Source organism: Sciurus carolinensis, chromosome 1 (assembly GCF_902686445.1).
Source record: "Sciurus carolinensis chromosome 1, mSciCar1.2, whole genome shotgun sequence".
NCBI classification, from domain to species: Eukaryota; Metazoa; Chordata; class Mammalia; order Rodentia; family Sciuridae; genus Sciurus; species Sciurus carolinensis.
In genome coordinates, this window is record NC_062213.1 from 73,666,245 (window position 1) to 73,685,247 (window position 19,003).

The 19,003-nt window shown below is 42.1% G+C and overlaps 1 protein-coding gene across 5 annotated transcripts in view; it reads right to left on the reverse strand.

The window, feature by feature from the left end:
* The window catches only part of Chd7 (chromodomain helicase DNA binding protein 7), a 184,851-nt gene extending 171,304 nt beyond the window's left edge, over positions 1 to 13,547 (reverse strand). For 4 of the 5 annotated variants that reach the window (XM_047542096.1, XM_047542087.1, XM_047542105.1 and 1 more), the window contains exon 1: positions 13,240 to 13,547. The gene's annotated coding sequence lies outside the window, so the exon portion shown is untranslated. Of the gene's footprint in view, positions 1 to 12,548; positions 12,770 to 13,239 lie in introns of those variants that run through there. The other variant, XM_047542069.1, reaches the window with a different exon arrangement.
* Between the last annotated feature and the right edge of the window lie 5,456 nt (positions 13,548 to 19,003).

Below are 19,003 nucleotides of genomic sequence, written 5' to 3' on the forward strand. Positions count from 1 at the left end.
AAATTTAACAAATAAATACAAAGCAAGCAATCTTTCATTCCCATTCTCTTCACAGCACTTTTTTGGGGGGCAGGGACAGGAGGATAACTAGCACTACACTAGTCTTTTTTTTTTGAGACAGGGTCTCACTAAGTTGCTGAGGCTGATCTCAAACTTGTGAACCTCCTTCCTCAGACTCCCAAGTCTCTGGGATTACAGGCATGTGCCCCTGTGTCAGTTCCTTAATGACACCTATAAAGATGATAATCTCAAAATTCTTTAATTGTCAATCTTCACCTTGTATAACTGGTGTGCCAAACAGCTACATTTCACTCATTTACATGTATGAGAATAACATTGCTTATAACATTCCAAAGTTCTAAGAAGCACCTAGATAAAAATTCAGGCTTTGGACGACCTACAGAAATTTTAATTCAACAAATCTAATGTGCAGTTGAGACTGCATTATTAGTAAAAGGTGCAAAAATAATTTTTTTAAGGATAGAAATTACTGCTTTAGTGCCTCGAATAATACCTGTTTTCTCACCTCTGACCTTATGTTAGTGAAATGAATCAAATCACTGACTACTCAATAGTTGGCCCAAGGAGTCTCTTTTTTTCAGTGCTGGTGATCAAACGCAGGGCCTTTAAGGCAAGCACTTTAACACTAAGCCACATCCCCAGCCCCTCCAAGCAGTCTTTTAAAGAGCAGGTTAAAAGTCATTTTACAGGTATGTCCAATAAAGGTGTTGGTTTTAGTGTGGTGGTATTGATCCATAAAGGGTAATTCCAATGATATTGGCATTTCGCTGAGTGTTGAAAATTCTGAGCTGTGGAGAATGACAGGGAGACCTCAACTGTCAGCCACTCTGCTTGAACAGCCTGAGTCTCTGTGAGGATCCTATACACTGTCCATCACCTTTCTTTCACCATGCCAAGATGACAGTCAAACAATAGCTAAGATGCAAATTTTTCAGCTAGAACATGGTAGCATGGCCTGCAGACAGCAACTCAGTTCTAGCAGTGTCACCACCTGTGTGCTCAACAGTGTCAGAAATTACCTATTTCATTCAATTTTGTCCTTATTAATGCATCTGACAGTATATAAGACAGAGTTTTCCTTTTCCTGCTAGACCCTAGCAGTTCAATGAAATAGTTCTTGGCATCCCAGGCTAACAAGGGGTTCTATAAAAACTGGCTCACAGCAGTCCAGATTTGTTGTTGTTGTTGTTGTTTTAATAAGTAGGAAAATTGGAAAGTTTAAAATGATAATTCTGGTGATAAATATAAGTCTGAAAACAACTGAAACACACTGAAATTTTAAGTGTGCCAAAAATAACAAAACTTACATTTTAACTAGAAGCTCATTGTATTCAAGCTGGACGACTATCTATTTAATTGTGAAGGAAAAAGCTACAAATGTACAAAATACATAAATGCGTCATCATAGACTATTTATATGAGGCAAAGTACTATTAGGACTCCAGATTATATCTTTTTTTTTTTTTTTTTTTCCCAGTTTCCTGGCAAAGGAACATCTACCCCACAATATATAATGAATCTACTGATTTATACATTTGAATTCTATACCTATTAGAATATAGTGATAGATCACTTAACAACAGGAATACATTTCTCTCTGTGTGTGTGTGGTGTGCTGGGGATAGAACCCAGGGACTTGTATCTGTTAGGCAAGTGCTCTACCATGAGCTACAACCCCAGCCCTTAGGCAATAAAATCTCACGGGGCCACTGCATATGCAGTTATTCACTGACCAAAATGTCTTTACGTGGCACATGATTATCTATGTGTATGTGATTGTCAAAGATGGCCTTTTGTCTCATAGGTTAGCAGAAACAGTTTATATTTTATGGAGGCTGCATATTACACAGGTTAGTGTGTAAACAAGGAATGAGGACTGTAATTGGGAACCTAAGCAGCATCCCAGGTTTCTAAGTAGGCAACTCTAGTCCTATGTAGTGAGAAAAAGATGCCAAGTGAATTAAATCTTGGATAAACACTGGGGAGAAATTTTGAGAAAACCAATTCTGTAATAAATTAAATACTTTAATGTTAGTTGTGTCTTGAATTGATCAATGAAAACAGAGTTGAGAGCCAAGTGCAGTGGCAGATGTGTGTAATCCCAGAGCTTCTGGAAGCTGAGACAGAAGGATCACAAGTTCAAGGTCAATCTCACCAACATAGCAAAATCCTGTCTAAAAATACAAAAATTTTAAAAAGGGCTGAGAATGTAGCTCAGTAGTAAAGAGTCCTTGGGTTCAATTCCAGAAGGAAGGAAGGAAGGAAGGAAGAAAGGAAGGAAAAGAAGAGAAGGAGGGAGGAAAGAGGAAGGAAGGAAGTAGGCAAGCAGGCAGGCAGGCAAGCATAGCTAGAACACTAGTTTTGCAATGAGCATGTGTCTTTTAGGTGGAAAGTGTTTTCAACTGATAAGATATGGCATCTGAGGAAAAGAGGCCTCACTAACTACAGTCCGTTAATAGCCTCTCGATTTCTCTCCAGGAGCTGTCCTAGAAAGCACAGGTGTGTAAGATCTTGATCTATGTTCCTCCTACCTTCTAAGATCTAGGTTATTTTGATGGGACCACCCAAAGCAATTTCTACACAGTGGTTAATGCTACAGACTGTTAAATGAGCCTGTCCTCATTTGAGTCAACTGCACCTATCAAAATTTGTGATCTTGGGTAAATTTATTAAACAATCTCTAAAATTCCATTTCATCAACTGTAAAATAGCAATTATTGTTCCTACCGCCCATGTTTTGACCAATACTCCTCCAGGATTCAGTGAAAACAGTTTATGTAAATAGCTTAGCAAAACGCTAACTTCCACGAAGTCTATTCTCCATAAATGTTAGTTATTCAGATCAATTCCTTGTAGTCACTTTTAAAAAAACTTTTTATTTCAATAGGATTTCAAAGTTCAAGGAATAGTACAAGGATCTCCCATAAATTCACATTTATTATTTATATTTTATCCAATTTACTTATGATTCCCTTAGAGTCACTTTAAGTGAAAATAAAATAGAATGAAAATTACCTAAACACCATCTCTTACATTTCTGTGTCAGCCTGGTTAACAGTGTAATTCTGAGGAAGCTATCCTAGTTTTTTCCCTTTCCTAAGGACAGGAACCTTCTCACATTCTGCCACTCATAATCCCAGACTCCAATCCCCAATCAACTATGGGTTTAGATGCATCTTGTCTCTTCCTTACACAGTAAACAGAAGTTGGGAAATAAAGACTAAACCAAGCATTCTGAGATCTAAGGACCTGGAACTCCTACAGATCTTGAGAACAGCTTGTAGCCTCTGCTCAGAACCAGAAAGTTCTAATATTCCAAACAGAATGAATATACCAGGTCACTCATCAATCAGGATAACCTTATCTACCATGTTTGGAGAAAAACAGGTTCAGGAAAAAGAATGACTGGAAAGTCAGCCATAATGCAGATTGTCTTTAAAGTCAGAGAGGAAGAATTGTTCTCTCAAAGTTGTAGGTTTTAGGACCAGAGATACCTGAATCATGCCTGTGTAATCAACAAGAGGATTATGTAAATAATCCTGGTTGCTCTGCTGGACAAAGGTATATGTAAATCTTAATTTTCAAAAGTCTACTCCTGAGGAAAAGTGAAAATTGTCACCAAGCACCATTGCAGGTCACTCATTCTTGTAACCATAGTTTGGAATTATGGTTTGGTGAACTTTTGAATTAAAAACAAAATCAAGACACATGGGTGCAAATGTTCAATGATTAAAATCAGCTAGTAAAAATAGTAACTGTTCAATAAACATGGCACTTGCTCTGCCCAGTGTTTCTGTTAGAGTATCTCACCCATCTTCACCAGGCCCTAGGTACCTAGTTGTATCTTTATATCTGTTTTTTATTTATCATACCCTGATTGGTCTAAAGTAAGAGTTCCAGTTCTCAGCTACCACAAAATATAACATCCCCCAAAACAACCATTTACCTCATCTCCATGGACCAGTTAGATTCGTGAAAGGGTGAAAATTGTAGACCTTGGTCAATCTTAGGTACCAAGATGTTCCAAGATGCCCCACAAATCAGAAGTCACAGAGGAAACATGAACAGAAATAATCTGGGCTGGTAAGACAGGGCAAAGGGGCATGCTATATAACTACAGTGTGTTGCTGCTATTTTTGTTTTTTTTTGATGCAATCTTCAGAGTTAGTCTAGATGGCAACAATATCATGAAGGTTATCCATACAGGTTCTATAATAGTAGTCTAGCCAATGTGGATTCAAGTCCCTCCTCCCCCCTTACAAGTGTTGCATGGTCCTGGGCAATGTAACCCCTCAGTCCTCTCAGTCTCCTCATCTGTAAAATGGGAATAACAATTCTACTTGGAGTATAATTCATACTTGGAGTTGTTCTGATGAGTAAATTAAGTGATCCATTAAAACACCAGCTGGATTCTACGATACAGCCCGTGCCTAGCATGTGTGAGGCACTGAATTCAATCTCCAACACCAAAAAAAAAAAAATTCAGTGTAATAGCAAGCCAACTCAAAATGCTCAATAATTGTTGTTAACTAGTGATTATGGTTATTACAGTTATTTTAAAATTCATTCTTTCTGCACAATTTTATTTCACTATCCCAACACAAGAAAGGGGGTACTGTTTCTGAATTCGATCAAGATTTTGAAATTCTCAGAATGAGTCTGCATGATTTTTCTGACAAGATCAATACACCTGCAATTGGTCAAAGCAAAATTTTGAGCACAAACAAGGTCAAGTACACAAGAAAATAAAATACTGCAACAGAGACTTTTTCAAAAGTTCACTTTAAGGATCTAGATTAAAGTTTCACTACACTTTAAAATACATCACAAACTAAGGCATATATTTATTGTGTACCTGTGCTCAAACTGATTTTATTATTCACAGTGCACCAGTAGCCACTGCGTTGGAAACTAAAAGCATGCTTATAATTCTTCAAGGGACTTCTCACTATTTACCTGCTTATTATTATGTTAAAGATGCTTAATGGTTTTTAGGTGTGTTGAAATAATATGAACATCTATAATTATATCTTAAATATCAACAGATTTCTAAATGTTTATGGTTTCTTCTCAAAAGGATAAAAAGGGGACAAAGTGCACTCTTTAAAAGGTTAAGGTAATCTCCCAAACCTGCTGCAGAACTAGGAGGAAAATTAATTACCAAGGAAGATTATCACATACCCTTCATTAGACACACTGCAAACATTGTGTGGAAATCTGTTTCAAGTTGGGGAAACTAGGGAGAGTAGGTGACATATCAATACTAACACATGTGTCTGATTCCCTGCACAAATGCTGGGTGTAAAACGCTGGCTGCCTAAAGACCCTGCTCAGAAGCCGTGGTTCTTTGCCCCACCTGCACACCAATGAAACACATGGTGGGAAACTCAAATCCAAATCTGCTACATGACCTCTACTGCCTCCTCAGCCAGTGCAGAAGCCAGAAGGGGAGGATGCCCCCAAAAATGTATCCTGTGTGCCACCCTAAAAGCCACATCACAGGAACCTACCTGCACTTTTCCACTTAGAGCCTGCACCCCTCAGATAAAAATGATCTCTCAAACCATAAGAACACACCACTGACTGGACCAAATAGAAAATACTTTAAGAGAGTCTTTAAAAATTTAAAGCCAGCAAGCTGAAGACAGACTATTAGAAATAACTGCTGATGATTAGGTGGCACAAGACCATCTCAAGCTAAGATCAGCACGCCAAGGTTTTGTGCTATTCCACACTCAGGAAGCCTACTTACCTTGAATTTAAATCTAGTCAAATGACTCAAAACCAGTCACCACAGCATACACCTGTATGTCAAGACTACATGACAAGACTTCCAAATGAGTAATGAATCATGTTAGTTCCTACATTAGCCTATGAAGCCACACAATCTTGCCCATCTGAAGGAGACAGGAAGTTACTCTGGTGGATCTGACAAGTCAATGGCTACCAAGTCAATGACCACACGGTAGCAACAAAAGCATCTTTGAAACTGACCCCTAACTAAAGATACTCAGTCTCAGAGAGAATGTCTATGCACACCAAGAACAAAATCTGATCTATAATAAGAGAGATTATCTTTTAGCTAGACAGAACAAAAATACCTTCTCTCTAAAAACCTTTTTCTGTTTCAAGGTTAGCATTCGGAATTTTCATAATTTGTTATCTCATATAATAAAGTCTGATATTCAGAAGCTTTTCTGGATTTATCTATCTACCAGCAATCATGCAGTATAATCCACTTTTTATAACAACGAAGTGGCTTTGAAGATAATTTACATATTAAACTGGTTTATACACACTCACCTAAAAACCAGGTGTGTACAGAACTGTTATTTTTCTCCACAATTTTTTAAATAACGTATTCATTTCTACTGCACTTATGGACTGCAACTATCTTATAAAACACAAACATACTCCAAGAGAGCAGCTCAGTTCTGAGAGCATAGTACCTAGCAGCTCTCTCCCAGGCACCCAACGGCCTTGTCCCAGGATGTAACTAGCAATAGAAAGCAGTCTCCAGAAAAGAAGATACAGGAGAACAAAATGTAACGTGGCAAGATCTGGTTACTGCAGGATTCTATGCTCAGCCTACAATGAGCAAACTCCTACAAAGTGCTACACATCAGGCAAACAATACTGGCTCCCTCCCCCTCCCATTTCCCTAACCCACCAGCAATCCCTAGTGGGCTCACCAAACACTAACATCTTTTGGGGAAAAGCTACCAGATTATTTTTGAAAAGTTTCAGAATGGGGCTAGCAATGCAAAGATAACTTAAACAAATGTTATGGTCAGTTATCAGCACACTCCGTCAAAAGATCAAGAACTCATGATCTTCCTCCTCAAATCTGATCCCTGTCAGGTGTTCCCTGCCTCCCTGAAATAGTATCACCAGCCAGACAAGCAGGCAATATGATAGAAACCTACATCCCCAAGAGTGTTCTCTCTCCCAGAGCACATTTATTCTCAAGTCTGATTCATTTAAATTCCTAAATATTTCTCAAATCTATTTTTCTTCATCCCCATGGCCAACAATCTAGTCCAAATTCTTGCTATTTCCCCATCCCCTAAATCAAAAGCAGATGAGATAACATCTACAACCCATTCTTCCTCCACCAACCTACCAACTCAATCTTTTTCAAAACACTATTCTGCTTATGTCAAAACTGCTTAACACTTTATCAGTAGCTCCAACTGCGTTCTTCAAAAATCCTAAATTCCATATCCTGTAAACCCTGTTCAAGCTGGATATTGCCTGACTCTTGGGACTCACCTCGAAACTGTGAAGGCCTCAAACATGCACCCATCCCCAAGTCAACTGGCACTGCCCTCATCCTTTCTTGTACTGCTGTGTGGGTGGCAGTGCTAAAGCCACTTCCTAAGGGCTAAGACCACATGCATGTGATTGAATCCCAAAGTCAAAAGCTTTCACTCTTCTAGTATCCACTGCATAGCCCCAGCTTTATTTTTTTGTAGGGTTACCATATTTCCTCAAGTCACCACTGTGTTCCCAATTCATAGCACTGTACCTTTCAAGCAGCAGGTACAATAACTGACTCAATAAATAAGAAAACAGATTAAACAGAAAAACTAATCAAAGTCCAGAATCACTTGCCACAAAAGCCAAGACTGATGAAAAGTCAAGAGTGATGCCTACGCAGGTAGTGAAAGGCTCAAGTAGTCCACTAAAAAAAAGTGTCTCCTATTTCACATTAGCATAAGCAAAAGAGACTGAGAACCAACCATCCTTTTACCAAGTTAATGTTTCGTCATTAATTGTCTATACTTTAAAAACAAAGAGATGTTTTTAATTTTCAAAATAAAAGCAAAAGAGACCCCCCCCCAAAGAAATATTTCTTTGAGAAAAAAATTATGTTTGCAGTTGCCTAACACTGGTAAAAATGTACAGAAATCCAGTTATGGTAATGAATACATGCTTCTAAAGTGAAAACAGTAATCAAATCTTGAAATAATTATCACTGCATTTTTCTAGATGGATAATCATAGTTTAAAAAAAAGAAAGAAAGAAAACTCCAAACTCAGTAGAGGTAAGTTATTATTGGCTTTAAGAACACCTTTAAGAGCTATGTTTTCATATGCTGTAGAACTGTAAAGCCAGAAGGTACTTTTGACACGTACATGAAGGGACAGACTCTTTCAGAGCTGGCTCAGTCTCCAACACAAACCCAGCAGCTCTCCTACAAGGCACTTTGCTAGGCACCATAAGACAACTGTGACTAAGATGGGTTCTGTAGTAACTGGGTGACCAGCCAAAGGCAGTTTGTTTAATTACTCTCTCCGGACTCCAGTTTCTTAATTTGTAAAATGAGAAAGTTCAACTAGCTCTCTAAGGTCCTCATGTTCTAAATATCCAACGACTCTAATGATTATAAAATGAATTTCTATTTGACAATATCATTATGATTTCCTATTTCTATTTACCCTTTTTATCACACAGATATGATTTCATTTAAAATTTCTAATAATTGATAAAAGTAAAACAGAAAGGAGCAAGAAGTGCTTTTAATTACTTCCCTCCTCTTAACCACTACATAATTATCTTTGAACTTCAACCATAACTGCAACCTGAGAGACCCAAATTCCAACAAATCATTCCATTTTTATATTTTGCAGAAAACCCAAGTGATTGTTTACTCATAACCTTTTTAATATTTTAATATCATCAAACTGGTAACTTCTTTAAATGTCAAAAGTTTCTTTTTTTTTAAACAAAGTTAAATAATAGTTCAGTATAGTGGTGCACACCTGTGATGCCAGAGACTCAGAAGGCTGAGGCAGGAGGATGGCAAATTCCAGGCCAGCCTCAGCAAGTTGGCAAGACCCTCAGCAATTCAGAAGATCCTGTTCTCAAAATAAAAACTAAAAAGGGGATGTAACTGAGTGATAAAGTAGCCCCTGATTTCAGTCCCTAGTACAAAAAGAAAAAAAAAAAAATCCTAAATAAAGTTTTCTCAAGAAAAAGGAATATTTTATCTCCCAAACTAACAAAGCTATAATAATTTTAGAAAACTGTCAAGATAGGAAAATCTAAGTTCTGACTTTTAAATGGCATAAAAAGAATAGCTCTTCTCTATTCACATGTGTCCATATGAATAAGGCAATTTAGAGTCACATAGTGCCAGTATGGTCCTAATAGCATCTCAAAATCACCCAAAATGTTCCTTCTTCATCCTTTTTAGTGAATTTGGCTGAGCAAACTACATACATTTATATGCCTATTTGTTTTACACATAAAAATTACTTGAATTCTGGAAATGAATCACTTTCTTACAAAGACGAAGTTTTAAGAACCATTTTTTGTAGTCACACACTTTGCTCAGCCCTGACTAAGCATTTTTATTCTTGCAATGCCTTATTTATAGATGTTTATAAGATGGTTATGCTGTTTGCTAGGCTATACTGCTTGCTATCAAACCCAAAAGGCTATTTGGATAATGAAGGATGAACGAAAACTACCACCTCCAAAGTTGATCTTAAAAGTCAAAGACAACAGCTGGGGTTGTGGCTCAGTGTAAAGAGCTTGCTTAGCATGTGTGAGGCATTGGGTTCAATTCTCAGCACCACATATAAATAAATGAATAAAATAAAGGTCTACCAACATCTAAAAAAATATTTTTTAAAAAAAGTCAAATACTTGTTACCCATAGAAAGAAGTCTCTCTCCTACTAGATAGATGATAAACTCCCTGAGAGAAAGAACTGCCTCTTACTCCCTGTTTTACACATGGAAGGCTTGCCAAGATTTGCCTAACGGAAATAAACTAAATGCTTGGTGACTGAAGACAAGCAAACTCTCATGCACAGGGAATAAAATGCTATAATCCTGGTTTGAAAGAACCACACTAAATTTGGCACTTACATGGCTTTTATGGGTTACACAGCAGGTACACAGATGAAAATATCCGTTTTCTTTAGACCTGTTTAAAAACTTAAAGGATGTAATTATTGACTTTACATCTGTATTAGGAAAAGATTGTAACATTTCCTTGATACACAGTATTATTAAGGTACTTGTCACAAGGTTAATTTTAACTGAATAAAAGTACAGCTAGCCTAGAAAACTCATTATGGAAAAAGTTTTGAAAAATGATTAAAAACTAAACCAAGTCCAGGTAAACCTATGAACGTACTATTTAAAACTAATTTACTAAATGTTATTTTAAATATGACTTCTATATTTCCAACTTGGAGGGAAAAGTGCTAGTTTTCTTGAAAGAAAAGTGTGAGTTTTTAACCATCACCTATACAACCACTCTTTATCATTTCTCTAGTCTGCCTTCCATGTCAAGACACAGAAGAGGAAGTAATTTTTTAACAAGCTAGTTTAAGAATAAATTCACTGATTAAACCAATATAACTAGAGTTTAGATTCACATACCAGTGTTTTTATTATAATTCCTTCCTTATCTAGAAACTCATTTGAATTTGAAAGCATAAACCTAGAGCAGAATTTATCAAACTTCAACTTAGGATTTGCAGAGTGAGAAAAATAGGAAATACTGAGGTTATAAATAATAAAGCCCATAGTGCCAGAAAAAAAATTCCAATTCTTGAGAGTTGTACTAAGGAAATTCACCTGTTACAAGTCTGACAAAAATTCAATATGTTCCCTAATCAGATTATTTTTTTTAAATGGGGGATGCCATATTGCCACTGCTGGACAACATATAAAAATAAATAAATAAGCCGTTAAAATTTGCTGCTCCCATCTTTTTCCAATTCCAAATTCTGATTTTACTTTATAACTTTTTTTCTACAGTAGTTGTTCAGGGAAAATAAACTTTTCACCAGCAAACTGGAAGACATAAAATGTCTCCTACTCATCACCTAGGAAGGCAACCGGAGTCCTACTCCGTGCCCCAAGCATCTAGCTTTCAGCCTCTTTATTATCATTGTCAATGAATGGGCCCCAGTCAAATGAAAGCTGCCATTTTAGGGTAAAGACTGGAGGGCTTCTGTTGTGCAACAGCAAGACAAAAACACTGCGCGACAGATGTACTCTGGGGGCTGGGGAAAGGATTCAACTTCATAAAATCACTGCTCAAGTTATTTCTGAAATAGGAATTACCCAGTACTTGGACATTACTCAATCTAAATGTAATTATAACTGGGATAAATCAGGTACTCATGCTGCTAAGGTCACAGTCACTAAGATTTTTTGTCCCCGTTAGAACAGATCTGAGGAATAAAGAGATGTATTTTTTCCCTACTGATTATCAGGTACGATGAGTACTTCCCCCCACACATCCTCTTACTGAGAGAATTGGGGGAAAATAACACTCAACCCCTTAGTAAGGTATCGCCCACTGCAAAGACATCTTAAATTAAATATTTTAGAAAATAAAAATCAGGGACTTCACGAAATCCTTTAAAACTAAATTAAGATATTTAATGTACTCCAGAAATCAAGCACAGAGGATAGGTACATTTTAAGATAAGTTATTTAAATCGATTGCTAGATAATATACAATAGGAAACTAAAAAGTATACTTAGCAAGTGGAAAGCTGGATAGTGTATCTAATTCTAGCAATTCAAAAGGAAACTCTCCATGTGGGTTGCTACTTTTCTTTTGTCCATTGTCTGTTCAGAAGAGGGGGAAAAAACTAGTTTAAAACCAAGGCGTGAACAGTCTCTAAAAGTGACCTCCAGGAAAACCGTCCTACCCTAGCCCGAGCACTCCCCGCACCGCCCGCTCCACGGGGGCGCTCACAAAGCGGGCGACCGGCCGGGAGTTTGGGGTGCGCTCCCACGGCGCGGGGCTACTCGAGGCAGAGCCATCCGGAGAAAGGCGGCTCGGTAATGATGGCTGCTCGGGGCCGGCGGCTCCTTCCCCGGAGCCTCCTGACCAGCCCCCCCAACCCCCGCCCCGAGTCTACCGAATCCCCCCCGCGGCCGCGCTTACCCTGCGCCGCCGCGCCCGCCCTGCACAGCAGCCCACCCGGTGCCCGCGCCCCCACCCGAGCCCCGCGTCGCTGGCGAGCCCAGTCCCTGGTGCGAACCAAACAAACAACGCGTCCCCCGCCGCCCTCCTTCCTCTCCCCGCTGACCGCTTGGCCTCCAGCCACCTCAGCCGTTCACGCTCCGAGCCGCGGCTCTCTGCGGGGCAGAGCGCACCCCGGCCAACTCGGGGGCCACCTGGTGACCCCCTCCCCGGCGCTGACCCCCCGGTAGGCTGGGGGTGGGTGGGGGCGGAGGACCCGAGTTGCGTTCGGGGGTTAAAGTCGCTATTATGCAGTCGCCGCCGCCGCCACCACCGGCCCGGCCAGCTCGGCAAGGTGGGGTCCCCTTCTTGCCGCGCCTCCCCGCGTTGGTCCCGGCCCGACTCCCTTTCTTCTCCTCCTCGCGCACTTGGGAACCACCGGGGAGCCCTGGGAGCCCCGAGCTGCAGGCTCGCAACTCCGCGCCCGCGGCTGGCACCGACTGGGCTCGGGACGCCCCCCGCACCGCGTGTTCGCGCCGCCCCCGCCCCACGCGGCGCCCCGCGCACTTTCCCCGCCGCCAACCCACCTCGCCCGGTGGCCGTCCCCTCGCGGGCTGGCGCCGCAGCGCCGGGAGGGACGCACTTTGTTCGCGCCCGTGCGGCCGCAGCTCCCGGCGAGCGCGGCGTGGTCGGTCCGGAGCGGGGGGCGGGGGCGGGAGGCGGGGGTCGCCGCCGTCCCCGAGCCACCGCCGCCGCCGCTCAGCCGCCCCACGCCCGCGCGCCCATCGCCCGCTCGCACTTGAGTTGAAGCCCAACTTTTCCTCCTTCCCTTTTCTCTCGAATGGAGCCGGCAACTCGTGCTCGGCGCCGGCGGGAGGAAACGCGCTCGCGCTCCCCCGCGCGCAGACACGCTCCCTCCTGTCCCCCGTCCCCCCCCAACGCCGGCAGCACAACAAAAAGCCATTTACATGCGAGGAAGTGACCCTCGGCCGCACCGCGCGCCCCCGCCACCGCCGGTCCTGCGGACGCAGGCAAAAGTTGGGGCGCCGGGCGGCGCTCCGGGCGCGGGTTCGGGCCCCGCGGGCGGCGACGCCGGCGACACGGCGCGGGCGGCGCTGCGCTCCTGCGCCGGCCCCGGCCCCCGCCCGCCCTCGCCCCTCGCCCCGCACACGCCCAACTCCTCGCTCCCAACTCCTCGCGCGGCCCCGGCCCCGGCCCGGAGCGATTTCCTGCCGCCGCCGCCCCTCCCGGGGGCGCCGGGTGAACTCTCGCGCTCACCGGGTCGGTCGGTCGGGCTCCTCCGCTGCCCAGTGCCGAGGGGAAAACAAAACGCAGAGCGGGCTCCGGAGTTGGCTCGGCGGCCGCGGCCAGGGGGCTGAATCCACGGGCGCGGAGTTGACCAGGGGCGAACAGGGCTCTGGCGAGTTTCAGGGTCTCCGGGTCCCCGGGCCGCCTCCTCCGCGGCGCTCCTTTGTGTAATTTCACTCGATTCAAGTTTAATCCGATAGTTCCCGAGCACGAGCGCGTCCGCACCACCACGGCTCAACCCCCGCGCCGCCGCCGCCGCCGCCGCCACCGCTGCCGCCGCCGCCGCCGCCGCCGCCGCCGCCGCGGCCCCAGCACGCCAGCGCCTGCGCGCGCCCCGCACGCCGCGCGCGCCCGGGACCGCGGGGCCGCGCGCGCCCGCCGCTGGCTCCCTCCGCGCCGCGCCCGCGCCCGCGCGCCGCCACCTGACGTCAGGCGCGCCTGGTATAATTTATGCAAGAATTCGGCCGGGGTGGCGGAGGCCGAGGGAGAGGCCGAGAGAAAGGGGGCGGCGCGGGGCTGCGGGGCCGCGGGCTGCGAAGGGCGGGCTGGGCGCCACTTCCCGTCCCCGGGCGGGCGCCGGCACTGCGGGCGGTTCTCCTCACCGGCGGGTGCGCGGTCTCCGCGCTGCCTTTCTTGTTGGGCTCCTTGGAGCGCTCGGCCGCGGCGGCGCCCCGGGCGCGGGCTGGAGAGGGTGCCACGTTTCCCCGCGCAGCACCTTCGCGGAGTCAGGGTGCGCCGCCCCGGGGCAGGAAGCGGAGGCTCGGAACCGACCGCGATCCTCTCGGCCACAGCGAAAGGTTTCCAACGCTGCGCGGACGGCGGCGGCTGGAGGTGTTTGGATGTCTCTTCTGTAATTATCCTTCAACTTGAAATTATTTTCCCACATGAAATTATTTAGAATGGACACATTCCATTTCAAATAGATTCTTTCCTGCTTCTCCACATAGCTTTTCCTACCTCTTTGGTGATAGGACTGCCGAATCCACCACTAAATCAAAAAGTTTAACTAGATACCGTTGATTTTGTTGAATTTGTTACCCTGCCAAACCAAAAAAAGAAAGAAGATACAGAGCGCAATGGTTAGGAAACAAAGAATAGGATGTGTGCCCATCATTAAACGTGTCACGACTAGAATGTTTTAATCATTCTTTGGCCAATTTGGCACTTGGAAATGATCTTCTAGTCTTAAATATCCGACCTTCTTGTTTTGGTTTTTTATTTTATTTTATTTTTTTCCTGGTACAAAATGACTGTTAACCTTAAAGAAATTTTTGTTTTACTAATTTTCCTTTTAGGAAATAGATCTTCAAGCATATATTAACCACTTTCAATGTGCAAAATACTGAGCAAGAATAATTAATAAACTGTCAACAATTGTAAACTTTGAGATGATTTTATTAGGTTAAAGATGACACTTATTTTGAAATTAAGGAAAGAATTTATATTAACTAATGATTACCCTATGATAGCATAGGGCAACTTACTATTATTGGAGTCCAAAATAAGTTGAGAAAATGCAAAATATGTAAAATATACCAACCATTCAGTATTTTATGGTTACACTACCTGTATTGCTAAGCCTACATTCATAATATTTCTATTTGGACAAAAGACTTATCAAAAGTATTTTGTTATATAGCTACTACAAGTATTCAGTAACTGAGTTTGATTATCCTGAACTTATCACTAAAACATTTATTTCCTAAGAGTAGTTAACAATTTTATAAATATTTGTTACATTATATTGTGGTTTATTAAATGCACTGCTTTTAGCTTTATTTCACCATATAATTGAGTTGTGTTTTTAAAGAAATAAACATTTTAACAGACAACAAGAGTGACATCACAAAATGAATTCTGACATCAAAAATTTGAAATATTGAAATTAACCTTTTTTATAGCCCCATATCATAAACCAAGAATCATAATTCTGAGGTTAGACGTTCATTTCTACCTAAGTCTGTATCTCAATGAAAGCATATGGGGAATACTTTGGGGGGGGTGTGTATGAGAGAGAGAGAGAGAGAGAGAGAGAGAGAGAGAGAGAGGTTAAAGATAAGACACAATGCTTAGAAAGAAGTCACTAATGCCTATATTAATCACATTTTTTAAATGGTGTGACATAAAGTATTTCTTTTTCAATACATCCTAGCTCAATATCAGGTGTGCATCTATTTCAAGGCAATTTACAAGCTAAGAAATATGGCATCTACCTATAGTGAAGCTATATTTAAATTAACTTCTGATCAACAAATAGAATTTAAGTGACTGCGAGGAGGTCCCTATGCCCTTTGTACTTGTAACTGGAAAGTTAGGAAACTTACTTTTGACTAGAAATAGAAAAACAGTACAGTCAGTATACAAGATAAAAATAGCCCCTGCATCCCCTCTCTAACTTTCTCTTCTTGTCCTAGTTATTGTTCTAAGCCAGGATGAAGTCTATGCTTTTAGAATTTGTACTGGTGCCTTGAAAAGCAGAAACCCACTAAGGCAAACTCCTAGGCAGAATTGTCCTACCGAAGAGTTAGCTCCCACCCACCCTCCCCCATTGCTCTTAAGACTAGACTGATTTCTCTCCATTTGCTTCACTGTTGAAGTTTTCCCAAGGAGACTAATTTGAATTCTCAAGCTTTCCCTTTAAGTATGCAAATACCTTAGGGCGAGATAAGGGTCATTCACAGATGAGTGTAAATTCATTCATTGGGTTGCTTTTTCTCCCAACATCTAACTGAAACTAAGGATTTTAGAGACTTAGTCATTCATTCAACACTGATTGCCTAAGAGGTTCCAGGGGTGGTTCTAGGTGTTTATGAACAAAACAGAAAACTTCCTGCCCTCATGCAGTATACAGTCTAGGGGGATTGGTAGTTTAGATTTGTTGATAAGAAGGAATGGTAATTTTAGAGTCTGAGTCCCTGGGATATAGAACAGGCCTGAATTAGTAATTAGAGTCAGTAGAAAGGCACTAGAAACCTGGGAATAGGAATACTAATGGATGAAGTGGACACCAGCAAAAGGCTGTTGAGAAAAATACCCAAGAGATTTATTACAAAAAAAGGTTTTCCAGGCCCCATGAAATGAATGGGAGCAGTCTCTTCTAAGAACTCAGACTGATGCTAACTGACCTATTCCACTGTGTTACTGCTTAGACAAACAAATGTTTGTCTCTGCTTGGGAAAATTGTTCATAATGTATCAAAGTATATTACTTGGGCAGGTGAGGGGGTGCATAGGACAAGGAGGCAGGAATAATTTGCACACCCAAAATACTGTAAAACACCCTAACTTCTAGAACATTTATTAAAACTTGAGTCCTGTTTGTCTCTTCTTCCAAATGTTTTGAACTTTAAAATACAATATAAATTACACTAATTTCAGTGTGGAGGACATACTTGGATGCAATTTTGAAACTCATCTTTTGAAATTGTATTCAAAATCCTTTTGCAAGTCATAGAAAATAACTCTCTTTAGGGCTATATCTCTTTTTTCCACTAAAAATTGTTATTGTACTTCAGAATTTACCAAATGCCTTTGACGCTTTCCAAACAATACATTTTACCTTTTAATGATGATCCACTGCCATTGAAGGTATGTAGAAAAAATAAAAATATAGATATGTAGAGGGTTATAAATGCTGAAGAAAACACCAGAAACAAGTCTTCAAAACCACACACACACACATACACACACACACACACACACACACACAGAATTGAACATTTAACCACCAAGCCACATTCTCAGCCCTTCTTATTTTTTGATTAGGTCTCCTTAAGTTGCTGAGGCTGGCTTGGAACTTGCAATCCCCCTGCCTCAGCCTCCCATATTGCTGGGATTACCTGAGTGCCCTTCACTGCAATAATGGCATCTTTTCCCCCTGTAATTTTTTCATAAAAGAACCCAGCGAGGTGCGGTGGTGCACTCATGTAGTCCCAGCAACGTGGGAGACTGAGACAGGACGGTTGCCAGTTTTGAGACCAGCCTGCGCAACTTAGCAAGACCCTGTCTCAAAATCAAACAAGCTCAGTGTTACTCAGTGATGGAGCCCTTACTGATCATGTGCATGGCCCTGGGTTCTACCACAGAAAGAAGAAAGGAAGGAAAGAAGGAAGGGAAGGTGGGCTGACTCATCGAATTGGAAATGTAAGTGCTCGTGTATTTGTTAGAAAATTGGTCACATCTCTTTACATTAAAAAGATATTTTATGTTATATAGTCTAAAACTACAGCTTCCCACATGACAGAAACCTTTTCTTTGTTAGAGATACTGCTTTAAAGTTACTGTTTAGTTACCCATGAAAGTGCACCTGGTTTTGGTTCCTCTGCATTAAGACTCATTTCTTTGTTGGGTTTGTTCTTGTTTGTTTTATTTGAGGGGTGTTGTTTATTTTTTTGTTTTTGGCAGTATTGGGAATTGAACATGCTTCATGCATGTTAAAAATGCGTTCTGCACTCTGCCACTGAACTACATCCCCAACACTCTCCTGGGTTTTTTATGTAGATAGTATATGAATATGAATTGGTTCAACTCTTTTTCTAAAGGTTCTTTTCTGAAATTTTTTTCTTCCTGTGCTTTTTCATTTATCAGGTATATGTGGTATGAAGTGTTTAGCAATAAGTTCACAATATCTCTTAAGTACACAGATAGTATATTGGTTTGAAATCATTAGATAAAATTCCCATTTCATCTCCATTACGCTAGAATACTGTAGAAGACATTGCTGGCAACTGTCAAGGATGATAAGGTCAAGATATCAGTAAAAGAAAGCCATTAGGACTAGAATGAATCCATTGTTGGCTCCCAAAGATAGCAAGTTTAGCTGTTTGAGTCATTCTTCCAGAAAAACTGTGTGTTTGTGTGTGTGTGTGTGTGTGTGTGTGTGTGTGTGTGTGTGTTACTTGGGATTGGACCCAGGAATGCTCTACCACTGAGCTATATCCCCAACTCCTTTTTCTCATTTTATTTTCAAGACAGGGTCTCACTAAGTTGCCCAAGCTGGCCTAGAAATTGCAATCCTCCTGCCTCAGCCTCCCAAGTCTCTGGGATTACAGATGTGCACTGCCATCCCAGCTATGAAAATGTTTATTGAATGCCTGCAATGTGCCATATTCTCTGTTACCATTGGGGACTTGGTAAGCTCCCTATCTTCAAGGAGCGCATAGTGCATGGCAGCAGAAAGGAAGGAGTGATTCTTGCTGCTTGGGATACCAAAGCAGGTTTCCTAGAATGTGAGAGACTTGGACTCAGTGTTGAGTAAACAAAGGAATTCATCACAATAAGAAGGGTCATGAGAAAAGCAGGGATGGGGAGAGGGACCCCCAACAGAGAACAAAGAGGTTCAGTGGTTCCAGAACCTGATGAGTTCAGGTTACTCTAAGTGGTTCCTAGATTGTGAAGGGAAGTTGAGCCACTTTTCCTCCACAGTGTTCTCCACTTCCAGGATGAATTGGCTATCCTTCCTTTGGGCTATCCTCCCAAAGATGCCCATCTTCATCACTACATGCTTATGTTGGACTATAATGAATTATTGTCCTATCTTATTATTGGGCTGTGAGCTACTTGGAGCAAGGACTTTGTCTTGTCTTTTAGCACCCCCAGTTACCATAGAGCCTTCCCTTTAGAATGTGCTCAATAAATACCTGTACAAGTAGCAGGGGTGGGGAAGTGTGGGGAAATTAGACTAGAGAATAGAAGGGACTAAGGAGAGCTCTCATATTCATCCCACAAGTCAGGGA